Source organism: Lemur catta, chromosome 9, assembly GCF_020740605.2.
Source record: "Lemur catta isolate mLemCat1 chromosome 9, mLemCat1.pri, whole genome shotgun sequence".
NCBI lineage: Eukaryota > Metazoa > Chordata > Mammalia > Primates > Lemuridae > Lemur > Lemur catta.
In genome coordinates this window covers 35,639,248-35,665,760 of record NC_059136.1, presented here as the reverse complement: position 1 = coordinate 35,665,760, position 26,513 = coordinate 35,639,248, and the positions used below count along the sequence as shown (strand labels likewise).

Below are 26,513 nucleotides of genomic sequence, written 5' to 3'. Positions count from 1 at the left end.
GTTGTTCCATGAAAACTAAGTTTAGTACTTTGGAAAGAATGGCTAATGTTGATTTGCTAAAAAGTTGCTACCAAATTACTTAGAGGCAAAACAGCTATAAAAAATGGGGAAAAATTATAAAACTGTAAGGAATCTGTATTTCATATGCTTTGTAGGTGACTAACTTTTGCACTACTTTAAAGAAATTGAAATCAGAAATTGTAGATGTTGACTCGTGAAAGTGTGTATTTTGCAAGAAAGACAATTTGTACCTCCAGTCCGTGGACCAAAGAGAGATCCTATCTTTCGGTTGTCTAAGAAACGTGCAGCTCTAATAAGATATTTAGGTGTCGGTGCTTTTTCTGGTTGCCCACTTTTCCAATGAAATGGCAGTGGTGGAGTTGGGTAACAGGGCTTGTGCTCTTCAAGGCGGATCGGCTGCCAGAAATTGCATGTTGTGCGCTGCTGCAGGGTTTCCCGTGAGAGGCTGCCTGAATCAGACTTGCTTCCTGATGCCGGGCCCTGAGCGGTGCTGAGGGTACAGCGAGTGGGGCACAAAGTAGACACAAATCCCCGTCCTCGTCCTCGTGGGACGGTGCGCCCTGGTGGGGGGAAGCGCACTGCCAGACATAGACAGGGATGTGCTTGCTCCACAGGGACAGAGCAGCGGGAAGGGACCCCTTGAACTGCATGGGGAAGATCTGGGAGGCTCTGGCAGAGTCCGACCAGTTAACAGCACAGAAGAGAAAGGAAAGATGATGGCTCTCCAGGCAAATCAAGAGAAAGTGATTTACAAATCAAAATATTAAGCAAGATCTGGGGAGAACTAATGAAGCCCTGAAAGGTCGTTTGCAAAATGATCCTTTGGATCAATGATGGAGGAGTGCAGTGAAGGCAATTTATATTTTGTAAAAAATGTACGCTAAGGAAAGCCTTGGCATGAGATTTGTTCTTTGCACAACCTAACAAGTAGAGTGTGGTTTGAAATTCTAACTTCAAGTTTAAGTTGTGAAGTATAAGACAGATGAACCTTATTTTATGTTTATAATTTATATATAATATATTTATAACATATAAGTTATGTATTAATACATATAAAATAGTTTATATTTGTAATTATTTCTTTTTTCAAGTTAAAGTCTCCCTGAGGAGGGCTAGGACAAGTGACAGCAGTTGCCCAGGGTCACAGCCAAATGAAGGGTAGAGCTGGGAATCAGAAGAAGGTGATGACAGTTTGTGTTTTTCAAAATAGGCTGGTTGTGGTGGCTCACACCTGTACACCTGGCACGTTGGGAGGCCAAGGCAGGAGGATCTCTTGAGGCCAGGACTTTGAGGCTGCATTAAGCTATGATTGTGCCACTGCACTCCAGCCTGGAAGACAGGGAAACTGTCTCTACCCACAGCCCCCCACACACACACCACCCCAAGCCTACTTTAAATATCTAGACCTTATGTAAATGGCTTCTTTTCTGGGCCAATAAGGTCCTTTCTACCTCTAGTTTTCTGTACCTGCCATGAAGTTTCTGTTTCCAGGTGTTTGCTCCTGCTGTTCCTGCTGCCTAGATCTCTCTTCCCTGCATTGTCTGCAATTCTCTGAGCTACCTCCTTCCTCTGTCACTGCATTCATTTGGGATTTCTTCGTGTGTCTGGCTCATTGTGCCTCCACAGACCCCTTGAGGAGGAAGACCTTGCTTGTTCATGTGTGTCCCCGGCTTCAGCTGCCCACATGGTGGGAAACGGAAGGGCAGCAGGCTGGGCAGGGCTTCCCCTCTCTACTTAGCTCAGGCCCATACCTTTGCCTTCATTTCTGGACCAGCAGGTGGAACCAGGCTGGGGAAGGATTCCTAGAATGAATGGGAAGACCCTTTGGAGATCTGGCAAAGCTCTCACCCAATGCAGCAGCCATAAGATCCCTGTGCATTGGCTACTTTCAGAGGTATCCAGGCCCCCAAAAGTCACTGGGGGTCACAGGGCTGGGGGAGGCATTAGTGGCCGTCTCCCGACCTTGTACTTTACCAGCAACACTGATAACCCCCGCCTTATTTCGGGCAATGCTTTGTAGATTACAAAGAACATTTCCTCACCCTACGTCACTTTATCTTATCCTGTATCTCATTTTATATTATTTTATCATATGTCTCATTTTATCTCATTATATCTTAATCTCACTTGCTGATGAGGCCAGTGAGGAGGGCTGGGTTCAGTGACTGGAATTGCCTAAGGTCACAGCCAAATGAGGGTCAGAGCTGGGAATCAGAGGTAGGAGGCCGTGGTCACTTTTGCCATCATCGTACTAGCTGCATAATGTTAGTTGCCTTAAAGGACCACCTTATTTAGGCTCACAAGCAACTCTGGTGAAGCAGGTGGGCCATTCAGTTGTGTTTTACAGGGGGAAACAGAGTCAGAGCAGGTTAATGTCATATAGTTGATAAATAAAGAAGCCAGATGTGAGGCCCGAGAGTTGAGTTCCAACGTTTGTCCTCAGTGAAGTGCTCAGATTGGGGCCTGGCACGGAATTGCTCAGACCAGGATGAGGATGATTTGGAGGAGACCTCAGAAAGTGTTCCTGGTCTATGTGTGTTACTGTCACTGTCCTGGCATGGGTCCCCCTTTCTGTGTGGGATCTCCTGTTGGCATAGACGTGCAGTGGGTTCTACGAAGGAAGATGTCGCTCCGACAATATCCCAGTTTCAGGAACTGGTCACAGCACATGAGCAAGGAAACCCTGCAGCTTTTGGTGAAAACGGTTATTTTGTCTTATTCCACGGGAGCTGGGAAGAGGAGACTAAACACAGGCGCCTCCCCCTAACCCAGGGGCATGTTGAGGAGGAGGAAGGCAGCCTGTGCTGGAAAACAAAAGAGAGAGAAGGTGAGGGCCAGTGTCCTGGTAACTGTCAGGATCCTGGTGCACTGTGCTTCTCCCCAGCTTGTATAATCAGCTGTCACTTCAGCATTTCCCTGCATCAGGCTTCCCAAGTACAGATTGAACATTAAACAAACAGTGACTGCTTTATAAATATTTAACTCCCACTGTTTAGGAATTGCTCGGGGCAGGAGACAAAATAAGAGTTCCTGGCTGTCTGCTCTGCGGCCCCTCTGTCATGGTGTTGGGGGCGGGGGCACCAGCCATTCTCTTCCTCCTTTTTGGGGGGATGTGTTTGGGGACACATGTCTCTGTGTTCATGGGTGGTTCAGACCTGTTCTAGAAGCCACCAACTCACATTTCTGGGATCCATCATTGCTGGTGTTACTGTTGTTCCTTCACATGACAGCAAACCTTTTCCTTTCTTTTTTTTTTTTCATACAGCAGCTTTATTGAGATGTAATTCACATACCCTGCAATTCACACATTGAAAGTGTGCAATTCGATAGTTTTTAATATATTCATGGCGTTGGAGCAGCCATCACCACAATTTTAGAATATTTTCGTCACCCAAGCAGAAACTATATTCCTTATCAGTCACTTCTTCCCCCTACTCCCCGAGCCCTAGGAAATCACTAATCTACTGTCACTGTGGATGCACCTGTTCTGGAAATTTTATATACATGGAATCATACAATATGTGGTCTTTTGTGTTTGGCTTCTTTCACTTAGCACAATGTTTCCAAGGTTCATCTGTGTTGTAGCATGAATCAATGCGCCATACCTCTTTATGGCTGAAGAATATTCCATTGTATGGATGTAACACATTTTGCTTATCCATTCCTCTGTCCAGGGATGTTGGGAGATGGCAGAACTCTAGTTGAAAAATCATGATGTGGCTGATCCAATGTCATGTGATTAAGGCCAAACTCAGCTCCACAACGGAGAGCCTCTACTATGGGGAAGATCTAAGAGATTATCTTTAAGCACATGGTGGATGTTAAAATGTGTTCAGGGACAAACCATTCAGCTTTTACTTAGCACTAACTGTATACCAGGCACTGCGATAGGCCCGTCTGTTAATGAATTGGAAATATGAGATCATATAATCTCATGAAAAGATTTCTCATAGGCTCTTCTGTGACATTTAGACTTTTTTGGCTGGGGGAGTGGAAGGTAAGTTTGTGTTCTCAGCCCTTTTTTCATTTGCTATTAGATGTTGACTTTACTTAGGGGCTGGGGGAGAAGGCAGGACTCGCTGATGTGCTGTTCTTATTCCCTTCACCTCTCTCCAGGCACGGCCTCTGTCTGGCTCTCTTCTCCCTGGGGTCCTGCTTTTCCTGTCCTGGTTGTCCCTCCGAGACCCAGATGTTTCTGACACCCATCTGAGAGGCTGATTCAGGCAGGGTGCGGGAAATGTTAAAAAAAATGGGGTTGTTATCATTCCTGGGCATCTCACAGTCACTTATTGTGAGTAACTGTAGTGGATACCGATCAGATCCTGCCCCAGGTCCCCTCACTGGACCGGCACACGCACCCCCGGCTGTCCAGACCAGCAGCTGCTAACATTCATGCTGCCCCCTAATCTGGAGATTAGCTTTTGTCCCACAGGAGCTGCCTCATCCGGGAAGTTGCTCACTACTCCCTGGCCCTAGTCCCGTCTGACTCAAGGGTACGGAGGGCTCCCCCCTGCTTCTGGATGCCCTTCAAGCTCCAGAGCTCCCCGTGGGACGCCTGAACTGGTCCTTCAGCCGAGCCCAGCTCCTTACTCGGCCCCTTCCCTGGCTGGTCCTGTTTCCTTCGCTTCTTTTCTCCTGGGGAGGCCCCCAGCAAACCACACCGGTGAGAATCTTCATCTCAGGCTCTGTCTCTGGGCTGCCCACCCCCAGATATTGTCTGCTGACACATTCTCTTTCTTGGGTGCCCCCCACCCCACCCTGATAGCGTTTCTGTCTTAGAGACCCTCTGCCCACTCTTTCTCCTTCCACTCCTATTCCAGAGAATAGAAGCTTCCTGGGCTGGCCCGATGAATGTTTTGTTTGGGTGGTTTTGATTTCCAAGTCTTTTCAGGCTAATCGGACACTGGGAGAGGTCTGCACTGACTCACAGTCCTGGCACGGCTCCCCGCGAGCATCCTTTCCTGTGCTGCCAATGACCTCAGCAGCACGGAGAAAAGGACTTGGGTAGGGTGTGTGGGAAGCTCACGGGCCTCGGTACCAAACAGCCTAGGGTTTCAGTCCGGGCCCTGCCTCTCGGTAGCCAGGCCAGGTAGTGGCCACTTCCCTGGCCTCGGACTTCCGCTTGGAAAACTGGACCAGTCATCTCTGTTTCTCCCACTGTCGTGAAGATCAGAAGTAACTTACCTGGGTTGGTGATGAAGCACAGGGACCGGCCGGTGCTCAGTGCGCAGAGGCTGGGAAGACGTCCGGAAGGAGCCACTTCGGCTTCCGCCTCGCCGACCACTTGTTACCACCCATCCAGGCTCTTTTCTGGGTGCGTTGCTTTTGCTCCACGTTGTACTTTCCTCTTGGGCAGCTCTTACTTGTCTCCCTAACCTGTCAGAAGCCCTGTTGAAGGCGATGTTCCAATGCCACCTCCTCCACGAGCCCTGTTGGGTGCCCCTCAGGGAGGACCAGTTCTTCCCTGCATGGCACTACTTTGGATGGCACGGGCTGAGGAGCCTGTCTTCTTGACCCCATCGCTGACTTTACAGTGTGGGGGGTGTGTGGAGGGTGTCATGAAATAAAAGAGTGTGGCTGGTGTCAGACAGAGTGACATTGGGATTCTGGCCCCGTCCCTTGCTTGCGGGGTGACTTTAGGCAAAGGACTGAACGGCCCAGAGGTAAACTGCATGGACCACCCACCCGTAGACCCCTGTGCACGTCATAGGTGCTTTTTTGGCATGTTTCTCACTCCCTGGCGTCCTCCGACTTGACCAGCGGTTTGGAGAGGGAGCAGATATGGAACGGAATTAAATACATACAGAAATGTGTAAGTTTACACCAAGCTAAGGGTTAAGCCCTTTGAAAAGATTGTGTATGTGGTCGGTGGGCAAGAGGGGCTGCCGTCCCCTCTGGCTGCCTTGCAAAGGTACAGGGGTCACATTCTGCTACCCACTGATGAAGATTCTTTGCTCGATCAAACTTTAATCAGGCTCCTGAACTTTCTCCTAGGCCTGTCTATGCATGTCCTGGTAAAATCCAGTTTTAGTAAAGCACTGTACTAAGACAGTTTGGCATGGACCCCCTGCCCTTGATATCTGATCATCTTTGATGTCTGATTGGATTCTTCATCCTCCACAATCGTCCAGGTGGTATCTGATCACCTGAGCCCCAAGCCCGTCTTCAGCAAGAATCCTGTTAGGTTGACTTAAGCCAGAACCCTCCTTACCCCGATGTTTCCTCATAGTAATTTTCTATTCACTGACCCCTACCCTGCTCCCGGGCTATAAATTTCCACTTACCCATGCTATATCTGGAGTTGAGCCTAATGTATCTCTCCCATGCTGCCAAATCCCATTGCTGTGGTCCCTAGACCTATGGAGAAGGTCCTAAATAAAGTCTTCTTTGTCATCTGCTCATCAGTAGGGCCTGGAGTGCTGAGTTAAAAGTGGGACCAAAAAGACCATCACGTTCCTGATAATTCAGTGCTAGGCTCATTTCCAGGATTCAGTTCTCTGGGTCAACCAGCATCGCCCCACCCTATCCCCCAAAGGGGTGTGCCAGGCAAGGGGCAGGGGACTGGTCACCTCCAGTCTTCCATCTCTTTCCAGCCCTGCCCCTGTCTCTGGCCCTCCTTCGCCTCCCTGCGAAGGGACACAATGTTGCTCACAGCCTGGCCCGCTGCGGTGGCTGCGGAGAGGGGCCGAGAATAAGCCTGTGTCCGAGGCAGCCCTCCAAATACAGCAGGGCTGGCTTGACCTTTAAATAGACGGGGCTCTGGGCCACTCAGTTCCTGGAAGTTTGAAGAAAGTCAGCCTTTCAAGTGATGCGCCGTCCAACCTCAGGAAAGATCCCTGTGTTTGTGAAAGCCATAATTTACTGTTGCTTTTACACTTCATGATATGTGGCTGCGCAGGCGGTGGGAGCCAGCATGCCAGGGTTAGGAGGGGAAAATCCTCAAGTATTTTAATATACCCCTACTTAGAAGCAAGATAAACATATGTATTGTACTTGGGGACAGAGGTGGGGGCGGGGGGTGGGAAAGGGAGAGGCCTGGCATTGCATGAAAGGTCTTTTTAAGCTGAACTCTGAGGGTTTTCTTTTTTCTTTCTTTTTTTTATTATTTGTAAGCAAAGCTGGCATGAGTGAAGGATACCAAGATCCACTGGGCTGTGTAGAGACTGTAGTCCCTCCCCAGACGGAGAGACTTCTCCGTCCCTCCCTAAGCCATAAACTACTCCACCGTTTTGTCTCGCCTGATTACAAACGATTGGGTGAAGGCTGTCATCACAGTTGACTCAAATGATCTACTTTCTTCCGGGAAATCTTCCCCTCCACGCTTGCTTTGCAATTATGCAAAAAAAAAGAAGTTAATAAAGATGTATAACATGAATCTAATGGTGAGGATATATCAGACCAACTCAAATTAAGGGACATGCTTCAAAATAACTGCCTTATAATCTTCGGAATTGTCAAGGTCATGAGAGTTAGGAAAGATGGAGGACCAGTTCTGGACTGAGGGAAACTGAAGAGATGTGGCTATTACATGTGCAGTGTGGTTGTGGACAATTGTCAGAACTCTGGTGGGCTGTGAGTTAGATGTGAGCTATGTACCCATGTCAGCTTCCTGTGCTATGTGTTACGGAATGTGCTTCCCAGGGAGAATGCATTTGCTGTGGGAAATACACGTGGATATATTCTAGGGTGGCAGGGCAACAGGTCAGCCACTTCCTGCCACATGGTGTAGGGGGAAAGAATTGGCCCTGTGCTCCTAACTTTGGACAAGTTTGTGATTATTTCACAAATTTAAAAAACTACAAAAATTCAACCAACCAGTGGGGCGGGGGGTGGGGGGGCAGTTTTATTCTCTCTTTAGTAGAGAATAAAACAGACCTGCATTTGAATTTTGACCCTTTAAACTTACTCAGGGTTTCACTTCAGCCAGGGAACTTAACCTCTGTGTGCCTCAGTTTCCTCATTTTTCAAAACAAAGCAGGGCGAGGTATGAGTGTGCGTGTGTGATAACATCCTCCTCAACAGGTTGTTGTGAATTGGAAGTTGCACAGTGAATGCAGGAGCCCTACCAGGGCGCTCAAAGGTGCTGGTTCCCAGGGCATGAAGGGTCTTTCCCTTCCGTGGTACCCACGCACTGACATGCCCAGGGATGTGTGTGCAGAGCACTCCCTTGTAGCATATTCTGTCTGTCTTCATCATGACATCATGGGCCGTGACCATATGAGTTGAATTGGAATGAATTGAAAGATGTTGTTAAATTGGCTGGCATCTTCCTGTGCCTCCAGCAAGAACTTGGTGTTTCTTATTTCGGTGCCTCTCTCCTCCATGAGCTGCTTCCAGGGAGAGTCCTTGTCCACTTCGTTTCCAGGGTGTCTGAGGGAAGTGACCACTCTGCCTCTCCTTTACCCGGTGCCTAAACTCTGTGCAGACTCTACTGCAGCCCCAGGACGCTGCCTTCTCCTTACTCGGTGTTGTGTCTTGGAGGTGGGGGCATGCAGTGTTTATTTCTAGGACCCCAACTGGCACATCATTGGAAGCTTATTTTTTCGAGGCACATACATGTATGATCCTTGCTCACCCTCAGTAACCCTAGGACTCAGGTCAGGTAGTACCATTCCGTGGATGAGGCCACCAAGGCACAGAGCAGTTGAACAACTTGCTCAAATCACACAGCTGGAAAGTGGTGGAGTGGAATCCGGGTGGATGCTGGCAACCTGGCACCAGAGCTGGTGCCTAACCACCGGGCAGCACTGCCACCCAATGGATGGGTGCCGGCAGGATGAGGACGTGTGAGTTCACTCTTAGCCCCGAGCCAAGCAGAACTCCCGTCCAGACCTCTTCACCACCCTAATAAAGGCAGTGTTTACACAGGCTGGAGGTGCTCATCAGATGTTTTTGCCAATCCCCAAATACGGCCAGGGCCAGAAAGTGAGAGGGGTGCCTGTTATGTAAGGCCCTGCGGCTGGTCCCCAGACAATGCCACTTCCTTGCCTGGCTCTGTGTGACAGCACAACAACGGGTTACTCATTTCCTCTGGAAAACTTGGCAGGGCCACTTTGCCCCGTTTCCTCCTCCGGCTCCATCCCCAGGCTTCCTCTATTGAATTTTCTCCAGATTCCTGGGGAACACCACCAGGGAGGGCTGGCCTTTGGCCATGGCCAGTCTGGGGTTTGGAAGGGCAAGGACGTCAGGAGCCGGGCCTGCCTCTTTGCTGGGAATGCTGTTGTCCGAGGCAGGCAGGGCCCAGCCAGGCGGAGAGAGAGACCCTGGGGTGGGCTGGGTCTCAGGCGGGCAGTCTGTCTGTGTTTCCACTGCTCCCCAATTCCTAACCGGTGCCTGCTTTGGGTTTGACCTCTCTCCTTTCTGACCCTCTCCCATCAGAGGGATGAATGAAGGCCTCTGCTGGGAAGTCGGAGATGGATTACCCCAAGGGCGCACAGACGATATAGGCCATGCATGAACTGTCGTCCCATGAGTTTTCTTTCTGTCCTGGCTACGAGACTTCCAAGGTGAGCACTAAAGTCAATCTGCCCTGTTTACTCCCCTCTTGGTACCGGCTTCATCCAACTCCACATGCAAATGGAGGAGCCCGGCCTTCTGTGGCACATCACTGACTCCCGGTGAACTCTGTGTGGATGAGCTGTTTGTAGACATGGTGTCTCATGGACACCATGCTTCAGCCTCACCATCCACACTCAAGGCCCCTTCTCCCCTCACTAATTAAAATAAATCACTCTATCTCAGTAGAGTGTATCCATCCATGTAGATACATAGATATACACATGTCTGTCTATAAACACACACACACATACATGTACACACATATGTATATCTGTTCCCAATGCACGGGGGGTGTTGTGCTAGGTTATCTTTCTCTTCTATCAATCATAAGGGTTGTCAGGAATTAGGGAGTTATCTGTAACAATCTAGACCTTAGTTAGCCGTTCTTTTCATGGGTTATCTTATTTTATTCTGCCAGCAACCCTGGAGATTGGTAGTATTATTGCCTTTTTATAGATGGGAATCAATCCATTCGGTAACTCAGTTTCACTAATATTTTTAAAGTGCCTTTTATGTCTTGGGCACTACTACGTCCTGGATTTAGAAAGACGACTCAGCTTTCAAAGAGAGACACACAAACCCATGGGTTAGTTCCTTGTGGGGTGCACTCTCATAGAGTAGAGACCCTGTGTATGTGTGTGTGTGTGTGCCATGTGCAGGGTGAGCTAGTTGGAGACAGAGAGACTAGCGAGGGCATGGTGCCCACATGCCTGGAGGGGCAGGATGGCGTCTTCCCGGGTTTGGTGGTGGGACCCTGGAGACATCTGCATGGTGTGTGGTCACCTAGAGTCTGAGGATGTTCTGTTTCTCTGGGCCTGGGAGCTGGGCAGAGCGGGGTGGGACTCTTGCCTCTGTAGTTTTCTACCAGCTTCTCTAAGTCCTGGGCTCTTCATCCGTGAAAGGGGAATGATTGTCTCAGTCTGTAAAAGCAAGAGGGTCAAATGTGATGGGCTCTTGAAGCCCTGAGCGAGTGGCAGCCCCAGGGCAAACTCTCAGTTGGCTGTGAAGGCTGGCGGAACTGCATGTTGCTCACAAGTCAGTGTTTTAGCCGATGGAACCGTCAGTTAAGCTGCAGGGCACAGCACTGAGCCCCTTTCACTGCATTTGTGTCTCCTTTTCCCTAGTGGTGGCCGTCAGCTAAGGTGACTGAGAAAAGGTCTTTCATATTTGCAAAGGAGCAGAGACGCTTCAGTGTCTGGTTGGGCATTTCACTGAGTAGAGGTGACTCCATGCGATTATTTCTTGGGGGAAAGTTCATGCATTTTCAAGCATTTAACAAAAACTTATTAAACACCTACTTTGCTTTGGGTCTCTGTCTTGGCAAAGGGCGCTAACAAGACAGCCCCATCCTCTTCTTTGTCAAACCAGCAGTCCTTTGGTGGCAGTGCCTGGGGTGGAGCCCACTGAGACGTTGGGCCACTGGAAGGCTTCACTCTGGGGCTTTTTTTCCTCTGTGCGATCTGGGCTCCTGGTGGAAGTGAGCAGGTCCGAGTGCCTCAGCGATCCTTGGAAGGGGCCTGCCAAGGATGGAGGAGGGAGAGATGGCCAGCCTTTGTTTAGGGTCCCCCCACCCCAATGGTCTTAGATCAGGAAAGTGTGAATGGGGATGTTTCTCCCAGCTTCTGGGCTGCAGATTCCAGACTGACTCCTTCATGCAGCCCAGCCGTCTTATCTCTGCCACATTTGTTTACGAGTTCCCTTGGGAGCTTTCTAACAGGACTGAGACTTTGGTCTTTTGGGTAAGGGTCTATCTGCCTCCAGGGGTGTGGGGAAAGTTAAGAAGCTGCTAAATTCTTGACTTTAACTTGTCAGCAGTTTCCTGGAGAGTGAGGACCTGGGCTGGAACTGATAATGGCTTGTGCATTGGCTACTTTGGTGGCTCCTGGGGCCAGATGGGCTTGGGATAAAAACAACCCTGGAGAGTTTTGTTTTAGCTGCTGCATCTGGAAGCTCTAGTATCTAACCAGGCCTGCCTAGGTTTTCTCTTCTTCTTTTAAGCCTCTCCCCTCAGAAGGAAGAAAACAACATAATCTATATTCTGGTTGGCTCCACACAGCAGTGGGTATTTATCTTAAGGTGTTTTCGTGTGCCTTTTGCCTCTGGAGGTTAACTCATTGCGTATTTAGAGAGGTCAGAGCAGTCTCTCTGCCTCTCTCTCTCTCTCTCTCTCTCTCTCTCTCTCTCTCTCTCTCTGTGTGTGTGTGTGTGTGTGTGACTTCTTCCCTTGGGTGCGTGTTTTCATTCATCCACACTAAGATGGCTTGTGCAGAGCAGGTGTTGTTATGATCCACTGTTGTAGAGGAGGAAGTGAAGTTTCAGAGAGATGAAATGCCTTGTCCGAGGTCACACAGCTGGTAAATGTCAGAGTCACGTATAAACCCCGGGGTCTGGTCCACAGCCCAGGAGAAGGTGAGGCACGCGTGTTCCGGTGGCACAGAGCATGGGTCTGCTTGCACAACTGCGGGAGGTTCCTTCACCTTGTGAAACCTCGGTTTTCTCACCTGTAAAATGGTACAGCAATCATACTTACCCCGCAGGGTCATTGTGAACATTTATCAGAGTCAGGGCCTCCATAAAGGGTATAAAATAGTATCCAGTGTGCAGTGCACACCTGGGCCATCTTGGCTGTCACGACCATTCTGTTTCAGGTGGATTTGACTGAGAGCTGGGGTGACTTGGTAGCCTCCTGATTCAGTGGGAGCTGTGGGCCTGAGAATGAGAACTTTGTCAGGGGTGGCCAGATGCCCGGGCGAGGGTGGTCGGGGTCTCCACGAGGAGGGGTCCTGAGATAAGAGTTGGACAGACAGTGCTTTCTCTAAGCAGAACTGAAGCTCTGAAGTGCCCAGGCTAGAACTCTCCTCTTTCTGATGAGGAGCACCCCGCCCTGTCAGCTGTTCTTGTTTTGCTTTGATGGTCTTTCTCAGAAAGGAGGAAGGTGCTGCTGGGTGTGGCTTCTGGCTTCCTATGGCTGCCCTGATGCTGGCCAGCAGCTCTTTGAACACGGTTGGCGTTAGAGCCATGCCTCCTCTGCCCCACGCTCTGGCCCTGGAGACACTACTCCCCTCTCCCCTGCCCCGGTGAATGTCCATCTTCAAAAGCCGAACAAGACAGTGAGTGCTGCTCAGCTCTTGCAGCCTGTAGGGTTGCTTCCTGCTTCCTCTCCTGCTTCTGGTGAGGGGGATGCTTGTGGGAGTCTCACCCTGAATGTAGCCTCAGCAGGTCTTTACTCCAAACCCTTGGCTGGGAACATACCCTCCCAGCCATGTGACCTGGCACAGCTCCCACCTCTGCGGAGCTGCCCGCCCCACAGAATAACCGCTTCTTTCTAGACACCCTGTATGCTTTGGTTGGATTCTCTAGGTGAGAGGGACTGGCTAAGGCATAACTCCATGTATGCTCACACACGTGCCTCGGGAGAGTTTTGCACAGAAAAGGATTTGCATATCCTTTTCTATAGGAAAATGAGTGCTGTGGTCCAATTCCCGGTCCTCGTTTTAAGTCCAGGCTGCATCATGGACCCGCTTGGGCTTGCAGCCTGCATCACCCACTTGGTAATTGTCTTGAGTTATCCGGTTCAGTCCTTTTGCTGTGGGCACCCACTTTGCCTCTCCCCGTGGTTTGACAGCAGGGGCGAGAGAACCGCCAAGTCTGGAGTCCAAGCCTTGAGATGTGATGCTGCATTATCTGTTTCAATCCTTGTGAGCATCAGCTGAGGTCATTTTTACTACTCCTGGTTTACAGAAGTCACACCCCGGGCTCAGAGAGGTAAGACATTTTTTAGTCTCACTGAGAAAGTAGCAGAGCTGACATTTGAACCCAGGCGTCTCGATCATGCCAGATCATGACCTTTTTACATGCCCTGTCTAGTTCAAAGCCTGTTTGGAAGCCAGCACTGGAGTCTCTGTTTCTCCTCACCTGGCTCTCGCTCTGGTTCTTCCAAGACCAGTCTCTCTCACTAGGGCTGAAGACGCTTGCAAATCACTGGCGTTGTAGCCTCTTCAAGTAACCTCCCCAGGGTGTTTATGAGGGACAGAGCCATTCAGAGATTACGGCTTTGCATAGGGGTGTGGTTTGGAGTGGGGCTCACATCATTCCAGAAGCAGTGCCTAGGGCAGGGAGATGACAATTCCTAATCAAGTGTGAGCAAAGTTGAAAATCTCAGCACTTTTCCAGGGAAAGTATGTGGCCCCCACATGGCTCAGGCCCCTGAGGAAGTCCTGTCCTGGGACAGAGAGACCCAAATGGCATCCTGTTTCTTCTTGGCTGAAGATGAGGCTTACTCATTTCAAACAGCTGTATCCATCACACATTCCTGGAGGGCAGCTGCTCAAGATGAAAATGAGAGATGCTTCCAGAGTTTTGAGGGGCTAGGGATGAGAACCAGTGGCCTTGCCTGGGGTTATACCCTGTAGCTTCAAAAATATATATATGTATTTGAAAACTCCTGGCAAAACAAATTACACAACAGCTTAAATGTAAGATCCCTTTGGGGTTCTGACATTTTTTTTTTCTTAAAGTGTTTAAAGAAAAATGACACCTTTAAAAGATATGTCGTTTGTTCTCAAAGCTGCAAAACCAGCATACACGGAAGAGAAAGACTTAAGCTTCCCTGGGAAGGAATGAAAATTTTTACAAATACCCAGTATCTTGGGTTTATTGCCCTTTTGGTATTTTGTCCCAGGGTCTCCGTATGGTGGGTGCACGGGTTCTCTTTGGTGGTGAGATCGTCATGCGGAAGGATGCACCTTAGAGTTCACAAAGAGGGTTCCCACTGGGTTTCCCCTTTGAGCGGTCCCTCCCCTGGTGAGGTGGACAGGTAGCATCATGCCCATTTCATAGATGAGGAAACTGAGGCTGGGAGGGATGCAGTGACTTGGGGCTGCATTATATCATAGAAGCCCCTTGCCTTTTGTGGCATTTAATTTCTCTATTTGTGAAGTTACATTGGGCTGTCGGGTTGGACCGGGGGTTTTCTTGCTTCAGCTTTCTGTGGGCCAAGGCTTGGTGGTTATTGAGGAGGAAAGAGCCTGGGTTTGTCTCAGTGACCCAGTGACGCTCCTCCCCCAGCTCCAGCTTCCTTCTCATTTAACCAACATTTATGAAGGGCCCATGTACGGGGGTCAGGCTGGGGCCCTTCCCTAGCCAGCCCTGTGGCTCTGCACCCTCATATGGGATGGGTAAGGCACACCTGCTTCGTAGAGGGGGCCTGGGACCACAGCCAGAGCTGAGGGGGACGGGGTGTGGAGCAGAGGTGGACAGGTGTGGCCCGGCGGGCTGGAGTGTGAAGTGTCTGGAGAAAGGCTGCATTAGGAGGCATCAGAGCCAGGTGCGGGGTGTCCTGAGAGTGCTGTGCTCTGCGAGGCCTGCCTTCGATTCCCAGGGCACTGACAGTTGTGCCCTTTGCTTCTGCAGTGACCACACTTCCCAGATCCTTTTCCTGAGGCTCCCGGGTGTCCTTGGCACATACAGTTGTTGAGAAGGTACTTGCTGAGTTAAGTTGGGGCTGATTCAATGGGTTTTCTCCTTTGTGCTGCACAACAGGCAGCTCCCTTAGTGTTCCCATTTGGCCGCCAGGGACACTAGGATTTGGAGCGGCAAAATGAAAGGCCACGTGCTAATAGGAGATGATTGAAACAGGCTCAAAATCAGACCTAAGGGTCTATGCATTTCCTGCATACTTCCCAGATCCTCAAAGGCCTGAGGAAAGGAGAACTTTTCCTTTCTTGTAGATAAGTCCAAGGTCACCTGCCTGCTGGGAGCACTGCTTTCCACACACCCCCTGCTCTCTTGGAGGTGATATTCGAATATTTAGGTCTGACCCATTGAGATGCATACAGCCAGCATGCGAGACCCTGTGTCAGGCCTGGACCCTGCATTTTGTGGCGGTCTGGGGAGGATGTGGTCCCAGGGGACAGGCTCAGACAGTGGGGACAGTAGATGACCTCTTTGAGAAGCATCTCTTTACCTGCTGCTATGCACGCATTCAGTGTTTTAACACCACCACTGCAGGTGGGCAGGCTCTGCGGGCTTCCAGGCCTGTTCTCTCCTGCCTCATTTTTATTGCTGTCATCCAGGTCTGGGCAGGGCAAGATTTTCCCTCTTAGTGTTCCTGAGACAAGTTACAGCTGTACTGTTTTATATTATTCTTTTTAATCATTTTAATTATTTAAAATCATTACTGTATTTAAAAAGAAAAATCAAGCTCTAGGTAAAGTCAGTCCAAAATACAGCCTTTGTGTTGCAAGCTGGGGACTCAATTTGGAGCTGTCTTTCTGTGAGACGGTGGAGCAGAGTGGCACGGCACGAGGTCCCAGAGCTGTTCTGCAGCTCTGCCCCTTATTGGCTGTGTGACCCAAGGCACCATGGTTCATCTCGTCTGCACCCCAAGTGTGGCTATGAATGCTCTTAATCCCGTGTATTAGTTTTCTATGATTGCCATGACAAATGGCCACAAACTTAGTGCTTACAGGATGCACATTTATTAATGTACCGTTCTCTAGGGCAGAGATCCAGTGTGGGTCTCAGTGGGTTAAAATCAAGGTGTCTGCAAGCTATGTTCCTTTCTGAGACTCTTGCAGGGTGGGGATCTGTCCTTGCTCATTCCGATTGTTGGCAGAATTCTGTGCCTGGAGGTGGTAGGACTGAGACCCCCTTGTCTCGCTGGCTGTCAAGCTGCACGCTGCCTCCAGCGGCCTCCTCCTTCCATGTTCATACCCAGCAGTGGCGGGTCCAGTTCCTCTCACATTTCTAATCTCTTTCCCTTCTTCCTTCTCACCTCTCCGATCGTAGCTGGGAAAGGTTTTCCAATTTTAAGGATTCATGTGATTGGACTGTGGTCATACTGATTATAGGGAATAATCCGCACCTCAGGGTACTTAGCTTTAATGCCATCTGGAAAGTTCCCTTTGTCCTGGGAGGTAACATATTCACAGGTTCCAGGGCATCAGTATCTCTCTCTCTTTTTTTTTTTTTTTCTTGGAGGGAGGAGTGGCAGGTATTATCCTGCCTCAGCACCTCATAAGTGTTCCCGTGAGGATGAAGTTCATTGATACATGTAAAATGCTCTAAGTATTATACTGTACTATATGAAATTGGCAGCATTCAACTGTTGATCTATAAAAGGTCAACCTAATAGTATCTAGTCTTTAGTAAATCCTCAGTAAGTATTTGCTGTCATTATTCTACTGGTGGAAATGTCATGTTTAACTTAGCTAGTTCACTGTTGTTCTCATTTCCTATTGTTGGGTATTACTTCTTAAAAATTTATTATTATTATTATTTTGGTATTACAAGTTAATGTGGACACCCTGGTCATCATGTCTTTTTCAAATCGTGCTCTCCTGATTTGGGGGATGCACGTCCTTCTTCTGCATCCTACTCAGTGGAGGATCCCCCACCCCCACCCCGGCCAGGGCCTTGTCCAGCACCAGCCTGGCCCCAGGCCAGGGGTGTGGGGCGGGAATTTTCCCCTTTGGGAAGTGGATGGTCACTCTCCTTCCAGGGATCATCAGCCCTTGACTTCCTCCTGGCCATTTGCTCTTTGAACCAGTCCTTTAGGCCACCGCACTTGTGAGCCCTTGTTTGGGGTCAGGGAACGACTCCCTTACCAAAGGCATCCCGAGACCCAGACTCCCATGCCAACAGGCTGTAACCTCAACCCAGGTTTGTCTGCCTGTGACAAAAGGAAAGAAGTCAGGAACAGTTCTGTTCTTATTAACTCACAACTGCCTCTCATGAATGCTTCCTCTCCTGTAGTGACTACATAGCCCAGGGGGAAGGTGCCCAATTTATATCTGTGCACTGAAGCTGATGTCACTCCCCTTCTCCCCTTTCGCCCAGTAACGGCCCCCTGAGGCTGCCGTGGGGGACACCATGCCTCCTTCTACAGCCGCAGAAACTGAGGCCCAGGGAGTGTGCAGGGCTCCCTTGGGGTCGGTCACACTATGTGCTAGTGACCCAAATGAATGATAGTCACCTGGTGTCAAGGTTAAAGGCTCTAGTCCAGTAGAGCTGGGTTCAAATTCTGACTTGTATGACCAGCTGGTGCCTTGTATAACCTCAATTATTAGAGCCTCCAGCTTCATCCTCTTTCAGTGGAAAACACTGTTAGATTAAATCCCACCTTGAAGCCGGGCACTGGCTCTCCTGTCCTGGGTGCTGTTTAGATAGTGGTTGTTCTGGAATGGCTCAGAATGAAGCTGCTGAGTCCAACACTGAGGTTTTATAGACTGTCATTTTAACTGTGGTTATTATTCCCTAGAGTTTGAGGGATCAAATCCCAGCAGGAAGCAGGGCCTGCCTGAGGGCCTCCCCTCCGAGGGTAGTGACCCATCTTCCCAGATCTACTTCTGTTCTGCCCTGAGCCTCTCTGCTGAGGTCCTGAAAGAAAAGAAAGGGCTATTGTGGGGCTTTGGGCCTGAGGGCCTGGAAATGCCCCATGCCCCATCTGGTGACTTGTGAGAGGATGTTTGTCTTTCTGGGAGAGAAGGCACTCTAGTCCTGCATTTCGCAGAGAGTGTTCTTGCTCGTGGGCACCATCCCCAGATCCTAACATGGAATTTGACACATAGTAGGCTCTCAGTAATCTTAAGTGAAAGAAATTAGCCAGGTGTGGTGGTGTGCACCTGTAGTCACAGGTTCTTGGGATGCCGAGGCAGGAGGATCGCTTGAGCCCAGGAGTTTGAGGTTGCAGTGAGCTAAGTGAACTGTGATGATGCCACTGCACTCCAGCATGGGCAATAGAGCAAGACTCTGTCTCAAGAAAAAGAAAAAGAAAAAAGAAAAGAAAAAAAAAAGAATACTAACCTCACAGGGCTATTATGCCTGGGGCTGGGCCATCTATACAGGTCCACCTTTATTTGGGTCTCTCTGCCACAGTTGTCCCATGTTTCTTTCTTTCTTTCTTTTTTTATGATGCCCCAAGTCCATTCTGGAGGACAGGGCATTCAGGGGAAGGAGGGCTACCAAACAGAGACAAAGGCAGCCAGCTGGCGTGTCCCCTCTTCAGCTGATCCTAAGGAGGAGGATGCCAGGAGCAAGAACTGCGGCCATCTGGCCAGCAGGATGCCTCGCTTGTGCAGTCAGCCTGGCCCCTTTGAAGTGGTTTTAAGACCAATTTGGTAACTTGATTTGGAAAGTGGTATCGATGACTCCGAGGGCGCAGGCTGCTCCTTAGCGGCTGTCTGGGCTCGGCAAATTGGTTTAAGTGGAATGAACGCGGTTCCTTCCCTTCCTGGGTTCATGGCTGACGTCTAGGCCCAGTTGTAATGGGAACCTCTCCTGGGCAAAGGACACTGAAAAGCTTTCCGGGGAGTGTGACCCTCTTTTTTCATGTGTGAATTCTACTTTCCCCTGGGGGTCAAGGCAATAGGCTGATAAGACATAAAAATGACCCTGCAGTGGGTGGGTGAGTGTGTGTGGGGGGAGGTTGGGTCAGAAGGGAATGAACAATGCACAGTTGCTGAGCAGTTTTCAAGGGCCAGTTATCCATTACCTTATTGTGAGATACTGTGCTGGATGCATTTTTTTTCCTCTTCTTTTCTTTTCTCTCCCTCCCTCCACCCCCTCCATATTAAAAACACTGCTGGGAGCAAGATCCCCCGGTGCCTGTGCTAGGGCACCTGTTTGAGAACTCCTCCAGGGTTTCCACCCCGAGGCAACATTGCTGCCTCTCTGTTTCATAAGATGCTATCAGAATTAGTCACTCTAGTTACACTTCCACCACTGGACACAGGAGCCCCTTTTCCTCACCTTGCCGCTCACATTTGGTGGGTCAGATTTTCCCGTTTTTGCCAGTCTCACGGTTGAGATGCAGTTTCTGGTAGTTTCCCTGACTGCTAACGGGGCTGAGCCTCCTGCCTTCCCCACCCAGTGAGGAAGGACCCCCAAAGGCAGTGGGAATCTGCCCTGTCCTCCTGCCTGGGCCCTGACTGCTGGGAAGGTAGGCAGGGTCTCATCCATTGCTTCTCTGAAATGATTCCCTTTCCCAGGTCGCTTTTGTTGCCAGTGGGTGTCAGTTCTGGACCTCCTACTGGGCAGTTTTCTCTACAATGTAGCCACGGACAGCACTGAGTTCTTTTGGGAAACTATCACACCACACACTTGTTCCCATCAATTCATTTTTTCCTTCAACTAACCAGCATTACTTGGCACTTTAATCAGCACAGGACATAGAGGCAAAAGGCCTGACCTCTTGGACTCTTGCTGTCCCCTGCTAGCTCTATGTCCCAGGGAGAGACCCAGGAGCTCTCTCTCTGTCATAAGGAACTAAAGCTACACACCTTACCATGGCTGGGAAGGAGAAAGGGTTAGTGATACACTTGACTATACAAAGGAGTTTGGAGAAGAGCAAAGCACTGCACCAAGGCAGGGCTGGCTGGGAAGCGGGTACAGACTCCTGCAGGCCAAATTGCTGCTGGTCTGCTGGGGTACAGGCCACATGTGCGTGAGAGAGAACTCACGGTGATTGGCCTCTCTGTTCATGCTTATTCCCCTAAATTTGAATGATTGTTTGGTACCAGTCTTTCAATCAATGGTACCAGGTGCCTAATTTATCAGACACTGTCCTAAGTGCTAGGAATGTCATATTAAGCAAAACAGACATGGTTCTGCCTTTGTGGGCCCTGTAGTCCAGTGGGGGAAAGGGAGAAGGGGTTAAGTGTTTGCAGGAAGGAGAACCCAATGCCAAGAAAGCATCTTCCAGACTCCCGGATGTTTCCAGGTGGCCTCATCACTCACAATAGACAGGAAGCTGTGTTCATCTTCATTGCTTTGGTAATTGTAGTTTGTCTCTGAGAAAGTGCCGATTTTCAGGACAAGGGAAGAAAAGAGACCATGGAGGAATGATAGTGATACTATTAAATGGGAATAGAGAGAAGAGCTCACATTTATTGAGCACTTATTGTGTGCTGTAGCCTCCTGTAAGAGCTTTGTGCGATTGGGCAGGCAGACAGTATTATTATCTGCATTTTACATACCAGGAAACTGAGTACAGAGTGACATCTGTGCTGAGAGCCCGTGCACAGGGGTCAAAGTAATGCCTTTCTTTAATCTGACAGGATCTGTTATTGACCTCACCTGGCTGGAATCCCTAGAATCCCAGAAAAGTAAGTCCCAGCTTTCCTCGCCAGCACTAGTCAGCCTGCCTTTGACCCAAGGCCCTGGCTCCCTTCCTCCACCCTCCTCCTCCCTCCGCCATTTCCACCTTGTTCTTGAATTCCTTTCCCCAGTTTCCTCCAAGCGGCAGGCTCTGGTGTCAGTTCTGTTCATTTACATAGTAAATATTTATCAAAATGTATGCTTCTTGTTTTCACAGTGCCTTTGCACAGGTTAAACCCGCGGTTGCTTTTTCATGATGTACCTCTTGTCTATGACAAGGGTGGTCCCTCGTGGAAGGCCTGTCACGTGGCAGGTACCCGATCTTTTCTTTCTGCGTAACAGTTAGCTGAGTTTTTCCCTCAGTTTGCACATGAGGGAACAGAGGCTCAGAGAGGTTAGGTAGCTCACCCCCAGCCCCACAGCTGGGTTAAATGGGTTCAAAACCTTGAACATCTGGCTTTTAATGTCTGCACTCTTATTCTCTGGCATCTTGGGAAAGAATTGGGCAAGGGGATGGCAAAGAAGTTGATGGAAGCAAAGAGATAATTACTGTTCCCCAAGGTTGACAAAAACAGTCTGGGTGAAAACGTAACTATAAACAAGTCCTTTGAAATTTCTCTTCTCCTGAAACCCCACAGTCTGTCCTTTTTAACTGCCCTTTCTGCTGTGTTTTCTTCTCTTTCCCTCCTCCTCAACCCAGGGCCAGGCACACAGTAAGCCTCAGTTTTCTCACCTCTAAAGTGGGCATAGGAGTTGCTGCTTAGCTTAGCTTTGGGAGAATGGTGGATACAGCCAGTGTCTCACCCAGCCCTGCCTCTTGGTGCCTTTGACACCTGGGACAGGTGTCTGGATGTCTCTGACCATCGTTAAGTGTGTCTTGATCTCCTACCAGAGGCTGCGTCTGGGGTTGGAAGTCTAAAGAAAAGGCATTTGACAGTTGAGTGACAGGTTTTTCAAGTCCCAAGGTGACTTTCTCCCTCTGTTTTATTATCCCTAACAAAGCGCCTGTGCCGTGGGGGGCTGTGGGCAGCATGAGCAGTGTTGTCATTCACTGGGGAGTTATTTCCTGAGCCCCACCCGGGCCCAGCACACGGTCAGGTCCAGGGGTTGGGGGTGAAGGAGATATACTCACCGTGGTCCCCTCTGGTTTCTCAGAGGAGAGAAGGAATAGGACACGTCGTGTAGTTGTAGCCCAATTCTAGGCAGAAGGGGGAAGCCACGGTTTCCCCCAGGATTTGGTCTTTGTTCACTCTGATTTCCCCAGCCTGGACCAGGAGAGCTCCGTGACTACTGTGGGCCGAGTTGTGTCTTTCCAAATTTACATGTCGAAACCCTAAGCCCCAGTATCTCAGAAGGTGACTGTACTTGGAAATAGGGTCTTTAAAGAGGTAAAGTTAATGAGACCATGTGAGTGGGCCCTAGTGCAGTCCTACTGGTGTCCTTAGGAGAAGAGGACATTAGGACGCGGCCTGACATGTGCAGATGCAGGGAACAGGGGCCGGCTGCAAGCCCAGGAGGAGACCTCGGAAGAGACCATCCCTGCCCGCGCCTTCACCCCAGACTTCTAGCCTCCAGGATTGTGAGGAAATGAATCTCTAGTGTGCAAGCCACGCAGTCTGTGGAGATGCGTCACGGCAGCCCTAGCAGACTGACCCAGTGACCATGAGCAAGTCACTTAACCACCTGAGCCCCGCCTGCCTCAGCTGCAGAGAGGGCGTCAGAGCCCCTGCCTCACGGCTGTGGGGGGAGTTGATCAGAACAGCCGGCGTTCGCTGGGGCTCAGGCTGGCCAGGCCCTGCTGAAGCCTTTTTCTTGTCTGAACACACTTAATCCTCTCGTGGACCCTCTCTGAAGTGGGGTTGGGTGTTATCGTTCCCATTTTACAGATGAGGAAAGTGGAGCACAGAACTGTTAATTCACTTGCCTCACGATGTTACTCAGCAAGGAAGGGGTTGTGTCGGCATTTGGACCTCTGTTTGGTCTCTGGAGCCCACAGCCCTGATCACTGGGCTGTCCCGGCCCTTGTTAAAACGAGACAACAGATGTCAGGGGCCAGCACGCTGGTGCTCGGCCCACAGGGCATCCTGAGGACAGCTGGAACTTCCTGATTTCTGCATTGAGTTTGGGATGTTTGGACGCCAGTAGCTCTGAGTGTGTGTGTGTCTGTCTCTGCTTCTGCTCTCTCTCTCCTCCTTCTCTTTCTCTTTTCCCTGCCTTTTTTTTTTTTTGTCCCCACCCCCCAATTCACCGTCACTGCCCATCTGCCTCCTCCCACTGTTCTTCCCCTCCTTCCCTGGTATTAACTGACTTTGGCTGCTGTCCGGGAGTGCAGCCTGGCACCCAGACCTGCCTAACACCTCAGATGATTAAACCAACACGGGTGGCATTTAGCAAATGACACTGCCACACGCCTGTGAATCTGTCCTTTCCTCCCTCCCACCCACCACAGCTTGAAGGGCTCCGGAGTCTCTGCCTCTTTTACGGAGCAGCCCTCATCGTTGACGGGTGAGTGTCAGGCCCCACCCAGGGACAGGGAGGCCAGCGCGGGCTCTGGCGTTACGCAGATCTTACGGTAAAAACACATCACCTTGAACCAGGGCCAGCCGAGGCGTCAGCCCAACCAGCCCTGCCCCAGCGGCTGGATTCTGCCTGTGGCTGCGCCTTAGTCACTGGCCAGAGACTCTTCTTGTTCCAGCTGAGGCTGTCCCCCGCCTCCCCCGGCAGCCCGGTTCCTGGAAAAGCTACATGCCATAGGATGTGAATTTCCCCTCCTGCTGAAATAATTAGAGCTCTCATTTATTGAACACTTACTAAGCGTCCGAGACTGTGCTAAGCCCTTTACATTGCATCTTCTCATTTAATCCTCTTAATAAACTTCTGGGGCAGGTGCTCCTCTAATCTCCCTTTTACTGATGAGGACGCCAGCTCAGCAGCGTGAATACTAACAGGAGAAAGTAGCTCACCTTGATGTGGGTGCTACTGTGTGCCAGTAACTGGGTGGCGGCATGCTGTTGTGATTATCTCTGCTTATTCGTGGCGAGACTGAGACCTGGGAGTTTCTGGGTCACTTGGCTTGTGCACGGGGTCCTCCTGTCCAGCCTTTCGCCACAAAGCTGTAATGTCATATGGGAGATGTGGCCAGAGTCTCTCGAGTGGGGCCGAACCATGTGCGGTACGCCCTTCTCCAACATGAGAGCTCTAATGACCGCTCCTTGCTGCCTCTGCTCCTGGCCCTGAGGATGGCAGAGTTTCCTGCTTTCTCAAATGGGCACCAAGGAAAGGGTCAGGAGTTGCCAGGCACAGACACCGCATTTGCTTAAAGGACTCTTGGGAGAGAAGCTGGTGGGGGGAGGGGAGGAGACAGCTGGTGGTCACCTAGGGAGAGAGCTGGGTCCCCAGAACTAAAGATTGACCCAGGAAGGACTGACCTTCACCTCAGGGAGCCTGGGCCTGGGAATCCTCCTTCCTGTCCCCTTCCCACATGCCTGAGATCCATGCTGTGGCCTTGGGACCAGGTCCCATCCAGTGGGCTCCCTGGTGCCCACAGCCCCTGAGCCTCACCTGTCTTCCACAGTGACCAAGAGAAGCCAGTGACCACTCTTGCAAGGGGTGAAGGTGGGAAAGTGGCTAACACAGCTCCCCCTGGTCAGCTCTTTTCCAGCTTATAAACCGTCTCACAGACATTGTCTTACTCCACTGAGCAAACACGTGGGAATCCAGGTCCCTGAACCAAAGCTTCCTTAGAGAAAGGAAGGGTCCTCCTGGGATGCCCCTTTTGGCCAGCCCCACTGCTGCAGCTCTGTCCTGAGGCAGAGCTCACTGCACAGAAATGTCCACAACAGTGTCAATGTCACAGCCGACAGTAGGGAGCCCAGGGCAAGGCCAGTGCGTAGAGGTGATGCAGGCCTTAGAATAAGCAAAAGGAAGACAGCATCACAGCACGGGGCTGACATCTGAGGGACATCAGATCACAGAAAGGTCTTGAGGTTAGAGCTGAATGAATACCCCTAGAAGAAATGAAAAATCGTGTACCAAAGAGGTACAGGGACATCAACAGCGACAATCCCTCAGTAATCACATGCCCGGGACTGTGCCTGAACCTCACGTCTGTCATTGTGTTGGTCGCTGGCACAGCCCTTCAAAGGGAGAGCTGTTTGCCCCATTTTGCAGAGTAGGAAACACGTCCAGGAAGCAGCTGAGCTGGGAATTAAGCCCAGGGCTGACCCCAAAGCCTCCCTACTTTCCACTCTGCTCTGCTTCTTAGAAAAACAAAAACAGAATTCTTTTAATGTTGCTCTAGGAAATTTATTTTTAAAAAATTAATTTCCTTCTGCAATGCCTGGCTTATGACAGATCATAGATCAAGAAACAGATCTTGGGGCTTTGCCACCCAAGCAGGCTCCCAAAGGCTGCCTCTGCCTCAGTGTGCCCAGGAAGGCTGGGAGCCTGCGGTTTCACTGTCTCAGCAGAGATGGAGGAACCTGTTAACCTGTCTTAGAAGCTAATAAAAAAAATCCCAGTGAGATCATGTCTGTTAAAGCCCTTTGAGCTCCCTGAGCTCTGAGGCTGTGTTGACACGCACTGTCATTATTGCTTACTCAGCAAAAACCTCCCCTGGGGCTACAAAGTCCCATCCCTCCTTCCAGCCCCTGGTTTCCTTATGCATTTCATTTGATGCTTCCTTTGCATCTTGAAGACCTTTTTTACTTTTTTTTTTTCTTTAAACACCCTATTCTAGCATGAACTGGCATGTTTTGGGTACTTATTTTATGCTAAGTCTTTTTTCTCCATTGATTCCTTCAAACCATACAGCCATCCTGTGAAGCACAATGGAATGCGTGTTCTCATTTGCAGACGAGAGAACTGGGGCTCAGATTTGGGAGCTCGGTGAGGTCACATGACTCAGGGCAGCAAGCTACATCTGCTCCCAGGTTGTGCCTGGCTGCGATTGCTCCTGTGTTTTCCAAATCATTCTCTCCAGTAGGCAGAAGATTCTCTGCCCTTCTTCAATGGGAGGAGGAAAAGGGCCTGCCCAGAATTTGGCCCTGAACTGATGGTTGCGGCGTGTTACTCATTTTTGCTGTAAAGGCCGGGCTGGACTATCTCTGTCCTTTTGGGATGTTCTGGTGAATCTTGGCCCTGATCTGCTGGGAAGTGACCTCCCTGTGCAGGAATGCCTCTACTGGACCCTGCAGGAAATGGATGGACAGATGGATTGGAGACACCAGGTTGTAGTTTGCTCCAAGAACCTGACCCAACCCAAACTCTGCTGTTTCCGTCCACAAAAATCTTTAGAATACCTTTATGGGGGTGGCTGTGGAAACAGATAGAAAAATAGATGATAATAGCTAACATTTATTATCTACTATGCGCTAACTGCTTTTCCAGAAACCATCCTAGCATTTGGTCTAGCAGCAACAGCACTGCCCATACCCTTCCCAAATGCACCACAAGATAAGTTGAGCAGGTAATTTGCACCCATTTTACAGATAAGGAAGCTGAGGCTGAAGCTCAAAGTCACAGAATTGGAGCTAAAACCCAGACCTCCTGAGTTCAGAGGATGAAATATTCCCTTCTTCCCACTCCAAATAATCTGTTGTGAGCCCATTTCTATGTGGATTTCCTAGATGACAGGTTCTTTTTTTTTTTTTTTTCTTGCTACAGCCCAGATAGGTGGGCCAAAGATTGCCTAGGACATCGTGTCTTCTTCCCAGTGGAATTCCAACTGCAGAAGGTGCACACATAAAGACAAAGCATGACCAAGGCAGTCTGGCTGCAGGACTTTGGAGAAACTACCCATAAAACTTCAAATAGTATAATCTTGAATAACTCTTGTT

General features: G+C 49.9%; 2 long non-coding RNA genes across 8 annotated transcripts in view; both read left to right on the top strand.

Annotated features, from left to right (window-relative positions):
• Positions 1 to 26,513, top strand: part of LOC123644337 — a 156,137-nt gene that overhangs the window by 22,569 nt on the left and 107,055 nt on the right. The gene's annotated exons all lie outside the window — the stretch shown is intronic.
• LOC123644338 lies at positions 5,161 to 26,415 on the top strand. Its single transcript, XR_006737117.1, has 3 exons — positions 5,161 to 5,265; positions 23,733 to 23,739; positions 26,341 to 26,415. It is a non-coding gene; the product is annotated as an uncharacterized LOC123644338 (long non-coding RNA).